A 13,556-nucleotide genomic window follows, 5' to 3' on the forward strand; every position below is an offset into this window, starting at 1 on the left:
CAAAAATTATTTAAAATACAAATAAAAAGAAATATCCCTTGAAGATCTCATTGTTCAGTTGAGAATCAAAGAGGACAATAAAGCTGCTGAAAGGAGAGGCCGTGGAAATTCAACAATAATGGGAATAAATATTGTTGAAGATAACAAAAAGAGGAAGAAGGCTTCTGGTCCGAAATACAACCCAAGCAAGAAGCGGTTCAGTGGAAACTGCTACAACTGTAGGAAAATCGGACACAAATCTACGGAGTGTCGTGCTCCGAAGAAAGATAAGAAAAGGGGTCAAGCAAACATGGTAGTAAAGCATGATGATGTTGATAACTTATGTGCCATGCTTTCTGAATATAACTTGGTGGGAAATCCTAAACTGTGGTGGTTTGATTCTGGAGCCACTCGCCATGTTTGTGTAGTAAGAGAAGCTTTTGCTACTTATGCTCCTGCTGGACTCAGAGAGACAGTTTATATGAGAATTGCTTCAATAGCAAAAGTTGAAGGATATGGGAAGATATTTCTGAAAATGACTTCTGGCAAGGTCATGAATTTGAACAATATCCTTCATGTTCCCGAAATGAGAAAGAATTTAGTCTCTACTGGACTTCTTGTTAAGCACGATTTTAAGTGCGTTTTTGTGTCCAACAAGGTTGTCATAAGTAAGAATGAAATATTTGTAGGAAAAGGTTACCTCACCGAGGGCCTTTTCAATCTAAATGTAATGGTTGTGAAAAATAATAATAATATTTCAGCTTCTTCTTACTTACTTGAGTCAAATGATTTATGGCATGTACGTTTGGGTCATGTAAATTATAAAACCTTGCGAAAAATGATTAACTTGGAAGTACTGCCTAAGTTTGAATGCGAAAAATCAAAATGTCAAACATGTGTGGAATCTAAGTATGTTAAACATCCTTATAAGTCAGTTGAAAGGAATTCAAATCCTTTAGACTTAATTCACATAGATATTTGTGACATGAAGTCACCATCTCGCGGTGGAAAGAAGTATTTCATAACTTTTATTGACGATGGTACTCGATATTGCTATGTTTACTTACTGAATAGTAAAGATGAAGCAATAGACACATTCAGGCAATACAAAAATGAAGTTGAAACGCAACTTAACAAGAAAGTAAAAATGATAAGAAGTGATAGGGGTGGTGAATATGAATCTCCTTTTGAAGAAATATATTTAGAATATGGAATTATTCATCAAACAACAACCCCTTACACGCCCCAATCTAATGGGATTGCGGAAAGAAAGAATCGCACATTAAAGGAGATGATGAACGCGTTGTTGATAAGTTCTGGTTTGCCACAGAACTTGTGGGGGAAGCCATTCTTACGGCTAATCGAATATTAAATCGAGTGCCCCATAGCAAAACACAATCCATTCCATATGAAAAATGGAAAGGAAGGAAGCCCAACTTGAATTATTTTAAAGTGTGGGGGTATTTGGCAAAAGTGCAAGTTTCTAAACCCAAAAGGGTAAAGATAGGACCGAAAATCATTGATTGTGTTTTCATAGGATATGCGACAAATAGTAAAACATATCGATTTCTGGTTCATAAATCAGAAAATTCCGACATTCATAATAATACGGTTATAGAATCAGATAATGCTGAGTTCTTTGAAAATATATATATTCGTATAAAAAGGAATGTGAGTCGTTTGGTGAAGGATCTAAACGACCTCGGGAAGAAATAAAATAAAGTACATGTAATCAGGAGGATCCAAGACGTAGTAAACGTCAAAGAACTTCTACTTCATTTGGACCAGATTTTGTGACTTTCTTATTGGAGAATGAGCCTCAAACATTTAAAGAAGCTATGACTTCTTCCGAATCATTATTTTGGAAAGAGTCAGTCAATAGTGAAATAGAATCCATATTGAACAACCATACATGGGAATTGGTTGATCTTCCTCCTGAAAATAAACTTTTGGGTTCTAAATAGATTTTTAAGAGAAAAATCAAAGATGATGGCACTATTGATAAATTCAAGGCAAGACTCGTAGTCAAAGGGTATAGACAACGAGAAGGTCTAGACTACTTTGATACATACTCTCCAGTTACAAGAATTACGTCCATACGGATGTTAGTAGCATTAGCTGCAGTGTATGGTCTTGAAATTTATCAAATGGATGTTAAGACGGCCTTCTTAAATGGAGAGTTGGAGGAAGAAATTTACATGGAACAACCTGAAGGGTTTGTGATTCCAGGTAAAGAAAAAAAGGTATGTAGACTTGTTAAGTCTCTTTACGGACTAAAACAAGCACCCAAACAATGGCATGCGAAATTTGACCAAACAATGTTGTCAAATGATTTTAAGATAAATGAATGTGATAAATGTATGTACATTAAAAATATTCCAAATCACATAGTCATTGTTTGCCTATATGTGGATGATATGCTGATAATGAGTAATGACATTGCCAACATAAATGCTACTAAGCGTATGCTCAATAGCAAGTTTGATATGAAAGACTTGAGAGTTGCTGATTTAATTCTGGGAATTAAGATCCATAAGACTCCTCAAGGTTTGGCATTGTTACAATCTCATTATATTAAGACAGTACTTGAAAAATTCAAGCACTTGAGCTTTAAAGTTGCAAAGACTCCAATTGACGTGAATCTTGCATTAGCAAAGAATAAAAGCCAAAGCATATCACAATTGGATTATGCTCGTGTGTTGGGATGCTTAATGTATATAATGAATTGTACACGACCAGATATAGCTTGTGCTATAAGTAAACTGAGTCGATATACGAGCAATCCAGGCCAATCTCATTGGATGGCAATGAAACGAGTTTTGGGATATTTAGAATATACCTAGAACTTTGACTTGCACTATAGTAAATTCCCTGCGATGATTGAGGGATACTGTGATAAAAATTGAATCACCGGTTCAACTGATTCTAAGTCCACGAGTGGATATATATTCACTATTAGTAGAGGAACGGTATCTTGGAAGTCGTCCAAACAAACATATATTGCCCGCTCTACAATGGAGGCTGAATTCATAGCCTTAGATAAAGCCGGTGAAGAAGTTGAATGGCTCCGAAATTTCTTGGAAGACATTCCATTTTGGCCCAAACCGTTGGTACCAATATGCATACATTGTGATAGTCAAGCGGCAATTGGAAGGGTTGGGAGCGTTATGTATAACGGTAAATCTCGTCATATACGACGAAGACATAAAACCGTTAGGCAATTACTCTCTAGAGGAATTATCACGATTGACTATGTAAAGTCAAGTGATAATGTGTCGGATCCACTTACAAAAGGCCTAACTAGAGAGGTAGTTGAGAAATCATCAAGGGGAATGGGGCTATGGCCGAGAACAAGTCATTGTGGCGGTAACTCTACCTAGAAGACTGGAGATCCCAAGATCTAGGTTCAAGGAGATCAAAAAAAGTCATTAAAATAAAATTTCAATCCATTCTCGTGATGAGACAATGTTCAGTACCAAGGATAAAACATTAAGGCTTTTTAATGATTTCTAAATTTGATACGGGGTATATCAAATAGTGTATCTACAGGATGACACGTTTAGGAATCACCTATGTAAGTGTGAAGTGTTAGCCGCTTCAAGGAGAACTTTGTAAGGCCAGTTCTCTACGCACTTATGAAATCAGGCGGTGTTCATGGCTGAAACGAACACAACAATGAGAACCAAAGACGATTAAGGGTTGATTGTGTGACTTATGTTTGTCTAGGTATACACCAAAGATCGACGGTTCAAAGATATCAAATCTACCGATTGACCGAGTATATCCGACATAAGTTCACTACAGAAAGTTCAAAGGGAAACCTACTTATCCAGATGCGATTAATCATTGCTTGCAAATCACACAGTTTTTCCATGCATACTTCCGTGATATAGCCATTCCCCATTCATGTGGGGGATTGTTGAGTTTTTTTTTTTATTTAAGATGAAATAGTTTTAAAATGAGGGTGAATGGGAAATGGAGGGAAAAATAAAATTTTTGAGTAAAATTTTAAGTTTTTCCCTCTTGACAATGAGACATTGTCCCATATTGGAAGAGGAAAAGATTTTTGGTGGGTATATATATAATTGCTCTTCTTGTAGCTCTTAAAGAGTTAAGAAGAAAGCAAGCCTCGCGCCGTCGTCGTCGCTCGCTCGCTCGGCTCGGCTTCGGCTTCGATAACTTATATTTTTCAGAATTATTACTTACAAATACAGCAATATTGGCGGGACTAACAAATTTCACGCGCACTATAATTCCAGTTACACTTTCCTTGCATGTGTTAAGTCTTTGTTGACATACGTCATGAGATTTACATAGTGGTTCTTGACTTATCGCTGTCTGGCCTTTTTTTTTTTCCAAATTTCTGCTTGTGTTAGTATTTTTATATCAAAGCTAGTTTACTCCAATTGAGTCAGTTACCGTTATCATACCTATTTTTCGGAAATGTGTGTTTAAATGTGTTATCATATTTAACATTGTTTTAAGAACTTGTACATCAGTTGTGAACTTTTCTTACTATTTTCATTTTTATACTTCTTTATGTGCTTGAGTTGTTACTTGACTTAGTTACTGTATTCATACCTATTTTCAGAAATTTATTTAAATGAGTTCTTCATATTCAATACAGTATTATTAATTTACAAACTTGTATGTAAGTTGTAACTTTGAATTAACAAGCAACTTTATACCATATTGCATAAAAGCTCTTTTCTACCCAGGATTAATCATCTGAATTTCTAGATGGGAGCCATATTGTTGATTCAGCGTAGTACACTAAATATTAACCATATTAAAGATTCCAATATGATATTGTATACTTATATTCTTTTTAATTGTTAATTTTATTTTGACCGTGTAGGAAAATGCGTGTGATGCGACTAAAATGGTGACCGCAATTATGAAGTGAATGATGGAGACTTTCTGAACAATTGTGACATTTATTATTCATGCCTTCATGATACTATATGAATACATTCTTTTTTTGTAAAGTTCATTACTAATGCACATCTTGAAACATTGTGTTATTAGTACGCATATTATATAAGATATGTCTTTTTCGAAGTCTGTTGTAAGTTTAGCTAATATGTTATTTACGAGCTACTTTAGTACTTTAGATCATTAAAATGGGATAATAATGTATATTCTTGAAATAAATTTGATGATAGCATCAACCACAAAATTATGGCTTCTATAAATTATTTTAAGATGTTTATAACTTAGAGCACGCTTCAAAAGTGTGCCATATGGACTGTCAAGTGTGTGGCCTATTGATTGTAAAATGGCAGATAAGTTACGCTTCACAGGTGTTGCTCTAGCAGCCACACTTTATAAATGTGGCTTATAAGGTAAAAGAGGCCACACTTTAAAAGTGTAGTTTTAGGCATGAAAAAACGTTGCCATATGAGGTAATACAAAACATGGCCTTTGTACATGATAGGCCACACTTTTGAAGCGTAGCATCTAAAACAACACTTGAAAAGCGTGGCCTTAGGGAAAATGTTACGCTTATTTAGGCCACCCCTAAAAAAGTGTTGCCTAATGTTGAAAAGTGTTGCCTTTGATCAAAATGCCACACTTTTGATAGTTCAGGCCACACTTTTTTGGGGTGGCGAAAGGCCTAAAATAGTGTAGTGGCAGTGAAAAAATGCGAGCTAGCGTAATTGGAGAGAATATGACTAGTACATTATTGTAGTTGCTTGAGAGAGAATTACGATAAGTCGAGCGCTCATAATCAGTAGAGAATAATTAGGCGAAATTATATAAGATGTAGTGGGAAAGATTCCAACAATTGAGAAAATCATAACTCTAGACCTCCTTAAACTTATCTCCAACCCTTAATCTCCTTAGTTAATAATTTTTACTGGGCAGAACAGGTAGGTAAAGACCCCCCGAAATTGACACTTTTTAATGAGCGTACACCTTAACTATACGTGATTTTAATTACTCCCTACGCTTATTTTTTCGAATGTTATTACCCCTAACCTGCCACATGGCAGTGAAAGTTATTTCAAATGATTGAGTGCGCGTGAGAATGTATTTTTTTTGCCACGTCAGTTTAACATTTCCCTTTCCCAATCCTTTTCCACCCCCTAACGGTAATAAGTTTATTTTCCTTCAAAAATTAAGACCCCAACGGTAACAACCCCATTCTCACCCCTATTTATTCTCTTATTTCTAATTCTTCAATATTTTCTTTCTTCTCACTTTCTTTGTCCATCCAAATTTTATTATAGCCATTTTTGGCTTTTATTTTTGCTCAAATAACAACCATTTTTTTACTTGGAAGATACAAGATGAATGTTTTTTTGTAGATGTGGCAAGCCGGCTCCTTTAAAAGTTTCATGAACTAATGTTAATCCTAGACGCCGATTCTTTGGATGTAGTTTTTATCCGAAGACAAATTCTTGTCGATTTTTTTAGTGGTATGAACCTCCATTTCCGGAGCAAGCAAACATTGTTATTTCAGGGTTGTTTAAGAAGACTAACAAACTATCGAAGAGGGAAAGACTAAAGTTTCTATTTTTTTCAGTTTGCTTTGCAATCTGATTTTGCTCATGTGCAAATGATGGTCATCTGGTAGTATGTAATAGAAGTTAAGCAATATGATATGCTATTCGAGACTACTATGTCAACATAAGGAATTGATACCAATAACAATTTATATAAAAACAACCACACATAGCTGATAATTTGACAAAACAAAGTCGGAATTAACATCAAATAATAAAGTTAAACTATGCTGTCCATATACAACTAGACATACACATGACAAACAAGTTCACAAAATAAAGTTATGTACCACCACAAAAACAATCACCCCACGAATCCAACAAAAAAGAAGTCTAGTATCTCAAATGCTACATCCAAACAATAAAAAAATTCAAGCGGTCTTCTTGGAGGGAGATTTCCCCATAACTTTAGATCTTGTTTATATTCCAGCAGATTGAGACCTTGTCTTGATTCTAGCCATTGCAGCTTGGACTTGAAGTTGTCTTTGAGTTACAACTTCCTTCCTTTTTCATTTCAAACCTTTAGAAAGCTTATATTCAATATCAACAGTAACATAGGTAGAATCAATTAAAGGGCCAGTATAAAATCTTTTGGCTGTAGCAAACCATGCTGATAACATTCAAACCAAAAGATACATTTCAAACATCAGATAGTATGTTAGACAATAAAATCTAAGTTAAACAAAATAAATACACTTACATTAACACTTGTAAAACCAGACTGTGCAATAAATACACCATGTCCTTGAAGCCTAGGCCTCTTATAGTGGCTTCTTGCCCCCCTAGATTTTCCTCCAGTACTTGTAAATGCCTTGTCAAAATCCTTTCTGCCTCTCTTTTATGAAGTTTTTGTTGTTGATTGTTGTGAGCAATTAGTAGTCTAGGAAATTCTGATGATGCAATTGAAATGATGCTCTAAAGTCAACTTTATTTATTGGAAGTTAGTGATGGAGAGTTTTGGACATTTATGATGTTTATGATACTATTTAAATACATATAATGTTATAAAAGTTCACTGCTAGTATGCACCTTGAAGCAATTGGTTGTATTAGCTGATGAAGTACATGAAATATTTCTTTTTTCAAGTCGATAGAAAATATGTGCATTTAAAATAATTTTTGTTGTTTATTAGTTTATGTAGTGTTTGAGATCTACATGAGTTAATATATTTGAAACAAATGTGATTACAGTATACTCAGAAAGAATATTTAACTTTTTAACCACACAATTGAGACTCTTATAAAGGTTAAAAATATATGCTTTACAATGTAGACAAAATTGTTACACTTTAAAAGTGTGGCCATAGGGTACTAACAAAAGTGTGACATGTATGGTAACAATTGCCACGTTTTATAATTGTTGCTTTAGGAGTAACACATAAAAAGGGTGGCCTATAAGGTAGCAAAATGCACACTTAAAAAATGTGGCTATAGGACTTGAAAAAACGTGGCCATAGGGGATGTATTAAAAGCGTGGCCTTTGCTTCACCAAAAGTGTTTCCTTGGGGCAAAGGTTACGCTTCTTTTGGCCACTCCTGAAAAATATTGCCTTAGGTCGAAAAGTGTGATCTTTGGTCAAATGCTACACTTTTGTATAGTTTAAGCCACACTTTTCGGGTGTGGTTAAAGGCTTAATATGTTGTAGTGATTTTTACAAAATTGTATGTAAGTTGTAACTTTGAATTAACAAGCAACTTTATACCATATTGCATAAAAGCTCTTTTCTAACCAGGATTAATCATCTGAATTTCCAGATGGGAGCCATATTGTTGATTTAGCGTAGTACACTAAATATTAACCATATTACAGATTCCAATATGATATTGTATACTTATATTCTTTTTAATTGTTAATTTTATTTTGATCGTGTAGAAAAATGCGGGTAATGTACCTGAAATGATGACCACAATTATGAAGTGAATGATGGAGACTTTTTGAACAATTGTAATATTTATTATTCATGCCTTCATGATACTATATGAATACATTCTTTTTTTGTAAGGTTCATTACTAATGCACATCTTGAAACATTGTGTTATTAGTACGCATATTATATAAGATATGTCTTTTTCGAAGTCTGTTGTAAGTTTAGCTATTATGTTATTTACGAGCTACTTTAGTGCTTTAGATCATTATAATGGGATAATAATATATATTCTTGAAATAAATTTGATGATAGCATCAACCACAAAATTATGGCTTGTACAAATTATTTTAAGAAATATTTATAATTTAGAGCACGCTTCAAAAGTGTGCCATATGGACTGTCAAGTGTGACCTATTGATTGTAAAGTGGCAGATAAATTGCGCTTCACAGATGTTGCTCTAGCAGTCACGCTTCAAATGTGTGGCTTATAAGGTAACAGAGGCCATACTTTAAAAGTGTAGTTTTAGGTAATACAAAACGTGGCCTTTGTACCTGATAGGCCACGCTTTTGAAGCGTAGCATCTAAAACAACACTTGAAAAGCATGGCCTTAGGGAAAAGTTTACGCTCAATTAGGCCACCCTTGGAATTAACTAGGCAACAATTCTCACGGTGTATGTTCGCACGCCCGTCACTTGGTATGTGCGTCACCTCAATACCAATCATATAGCACATAGTTCGGGGTTTCGAACCCTCAGAACCAAGTTTGAAAGCGTTACTTACCTCAAACCGAGCAAATCCTACTACGAAATGCCTTTGCCCGTCGAATCAGTCTCCAAATACCCCTAATCTAGCCATAAGCAGTACGATATAATTAATATAGACTAAAGGAATCAATTCCACAAGAAAAATACGAAATTATAAGCCAAAATCCAAAATAGGCTCGACCCGGCCCCCGGGCCCACACCTCGAAATCCGTTAAAAGTCACAAAATTCTAAAGCCCATTCACTCACGAGTCTAACCATACCAAATTTATCAAAATCCGACACCATTTGATCATCCAAATCCCCAAAATCCACTCTCCAATTCTCAAGCCCTAAACCCCCAAATTTCACTTCAAAATCTCACTAATTAGGTAGAAAAATCAGTGGGGAAACAAGTTTTATGATCCAAAACGAGTACAAGAAGCTTACCTCAATAATCACCTCGAAAATCTTCTCCAAAATCGCCTAAGTCCGAGTCCAAAATGTTGAAATAAGACTAAAATCGCGAACCCTTGCTTTTAAACCTTTTGCCCAGACTTTTCGCATCTGCGGACCTATTGTCACACGTGCGACGCCGCATCTGCGGTGAAAATGCCGCTTCTGCGGAAGTCACTTGCACCTCCAGGGCCCGCACCTGCGCTCCAGGTTCCGCACCTGCGAATGCGCATCTGCGGCCCTGGCCTCACTTTTGCGGAGTCACTCTCTCCTAGGTGCCCCTGCACCTGCGCCCACTTGTCCGCATCTGCGCTACCGCAGTGCGAAAAATTCATCGCACCTGCGACCCTTGTCCTTTATGTCCTTGCCTGCATCTGCGATTCATGCCATGCTTCTGCGTGCTCGCACCTGTAGTGCCCACTCCGTAGGTGCGGTTACACCAGTAGCAGCAGCTCTTCAGCTGCTTCATCAACTCAAAGATCAAGTCCGTTAACCACCCGAAATTTACCCGAGGCCTCCGGGACCTTAACCAAACATGCCAACAAGTCATATAACCCAATACGAACTTAGTCGAACCTTCGAATCACTCAAAACAATAACAAAACACCGATTACACCCGGATTAAAGCCTAAAAAACTTCTAAACTTCCGAATTCTACAAACAATGCCGAATCATATCAAACCACGCCCGATTGACCTCAAATTTTACACACAAGTCATATTCAATATTACGGACCTACTCCAACTTCCGGAATTAGAATCCGACCCTGATATCAAAAAGTCAACCCCCCGATCAAACTTTCGAAAATTCAACTTTCGCCATTTCAAGCCTAAATCAGCTACAGACCTCAAATTCACATTCTGGACACGCTCCTAAGTCCAAAATCACCAACGGAGCTAACCGAACCGACGAAACTCCATTCCGGAGTCGTCTTCACACCATTCCAACTACGATCAAAATCCTAAGACTTAAGCTTCCGTATAAAGGGACTAAGTGTCCCAAAATCCTCCAAAACCAAAACAAGACCTCCCGGCAAGTCACATAAGCAGAAACAGATACGAAAAATATAGTAAATAGGGGATCGGGGTAATACGCTCAAAACGACCAGTCGGGTCGTTACATCCTCTCCTACTTAAACATACGTTCGTCCTCGAATGTGCCAAGAGTTGTTTCCAAGCCACCAAATCACTATTCCATCTTACCACACACGTACCCGGGGTGATCCCACGTCACCCTATCCCATATAGGTCTGATAACACCACACAACTGAAATTTCTTAATTCTACCTAACCCACAAGCCTTAGAATCCAATTTCCAACATCCGGAATTTCTTATAAGGTCAGAATCCAGCAACCTACACACTATATAAGTCTGAACAAGCTATACCAAAAGCCGTAACCATAACTCAAATACTCAAAACTCAAATACCACATAGCTCAAAAGCTCGAAGCAATAATTTCTAATCACCGTAGCTGCTCAAAACAACCCCATGCCGGTAACAAACAAGACTCCATTCTAAAACCTTCGTACACCACCAATGATGAAAGAAACATGCAGAGACTCGTAACCATTCATCAGATCTACCAGTCGTCGAGATCCCTCTCCTTCGACAAGAACCAAAGTGAATTCCTAAGCCGACTTTCGATATAATCCTTCAAAATATGCCACAATCAAATCTGATAGCACCCATCCTAGATCCGAAGACTTCATCTTATCAAATACCAGCTACTCTTCTGACATGTCACACCAATACTATCTAAATCCATAACCCGTGCAATCCGTGCACCAATAAGCAACATTCCAAATGTACTCAATCACGAAAATGACTCAAATAAGAGAATCGTCCCGTAAGCTCGACGGGTACCACCCCAACGCAATGTTAAGAACCCATCACAACCGTAGAACCATAACACACGAATCTAACACAAGGATTATATCTCAACATAACTCTGCCGCAATGCGCGACCCCATCCAAACACTGATCCATATGAAATACCTCAACCACCATGCAAGAAATCAATAACCACGCACAATCCGACATCAAGTACTCGAAGTGTATTACCATAACCATGGAGAAGAAAATGACACAATGCCACACAAACCCGAAAGAACATAACCAATGCGCAACCACTCATGCATCAGTTAAATACCTATCTCGCGCAATTTCTGCTATAAGCCCCCAATAGAACTGCACCATCGGTGCATACAACCAACGAATCACAACCCCTCGTAGCATAGAAGAGTAACTCACCGAACATATCAAAACACGAATAAGCTCAACAACAACCGAATGGCACATCCCTCAACAATATCAGCATGGAGCCAACCAATCTGACTCGGTGTAGAATACATATCCTAATTGGACCTACCAATGGACCCCCAAATAAACTCCGAGAACCCACACATGGATAAATAACCCTCCGAAAGCCCACAATTAATGAATCATAACACCTACTATCGTCTAGCTAGCTTCGGCCATGACTTCACAGTCTACAACCATGGAAACAACCCGCTCTTGAGAACTCCCAGTCTCCAAATCCATATAAAACATGAATCCTATATTTGATCCCAACTCCACTGCCAGAGTGTCTAACACATCTCTCATACACGATCATCCCACGAGAAATACTGCTAAAATTCTTCCGTGCCATATAGCAAAATTGAATATTAGTAGTTGATCAACTAGGAGAGTACCGCAATACCAATGAACATCCGTAAATCAAAACATAATGCCCCTTTCAACCGCACACCCCTCTCAGGGATTACCGAGCAATTATAACATTCATCTAAATATAAAAAACTGACCATTCTGTCCAGAATTCGTGAACTTGCCTTCAAGAATGAACTGTCACCTTGTACATGTAAATCTTAATCCTGCACAGCACACCACATCTATCATGCCATCATGTGGCAATCAGAAGAATCTCACTATCAACTTTGAGTCACCAACAATTTATATACTGTGTTAGTTAGAAACCTTCCTCTTGCTTCCTTCTAGGAGGAAATCATACTACACAACATGTTCCCCACACTGGTAGAAATATCCAGTTTAAACCATGGTAGAAACCATCAAGAACACTTTGAAATCCATTTGCACCTAATCAAGCTATCAGAACTAATTTCCTCCAACTCGCCCAAGCCATGCAGGTCACTAAAGCCTAAGAATATTGCCACCAAAACATCTATAACGTCTCCACATCATTATTACCCAAAAGAATCGAGCATTCCATTACTATACTGGTCTAGCCTACTACCTAGTTGTCCTAATTACTTCGAATTTCTTCTGAATTAACCTCAATTTGATACTTCTCCTTGTCAGAACTCCATGATCCTTACTCAAAGCTCACTACAAGATACCCTAACATAACACCACACCACCATAAGGCCCGTAAGCCATTGTACTCTTCATAAGTACCTCCATAAATACCGAAAATGTAACGCTCACTCTGAAAATACCTTATGTGAATTTTAAAATTATTCTTCTTACCTTTCTTATACTAAAATATAGAATCTATAATCATACAGAATTACCGCAAATCCCGACACCATTAAATGTAATTTCAGATTCTAAATTGGATTACCTAAACGGGCGGAAAGACACATGCCTCATTAGTACAACAACGCTCGAAGGGGTAACCCTGCCTTAACACCACCGATCAAATTCATATTCTGTGCGCACTACATCCTTCAAAATAATAATTTAATCATTTCATGATTTTTCATAAAGTGCAATATAACCTGCATTCAAGAAATTTTCTTATTCAAGTCATCTCCGATATCAACCTCTGCAAGTCATAACCAATCAACAAGTATGCCTCAGCCCAAAAACTAATACCGTACAAAATCATGCAATCAAATCATAGATAGCAGACTCCCCTACTTGGCTCAAATCCATATAACAAAACATCTGATAACTCACCATACCCAAGATAACATCTAAATTGACCATACTAAGCAATAAGAGATCTACTCTAGTCTCCAGACTCCCAATAGTCACCACACA

This window comes from Nicotiana tomentosiformis, chromosome 6 (genome assembly GCF_000390325.3).
Source record: "Nicotiana tomentosiformis chromosome 6, ASM39032v3, whole genome shotgun sequence".
In the NCBI taxonomy this organism is placed as follows: domain Eukaryota; kingdom Viridiplantae; phylum Streptophyta; class Magnoliopsida; order Solanales; family Solanaceae; genus Nicotiana; species Nicotiana tomentosiformis.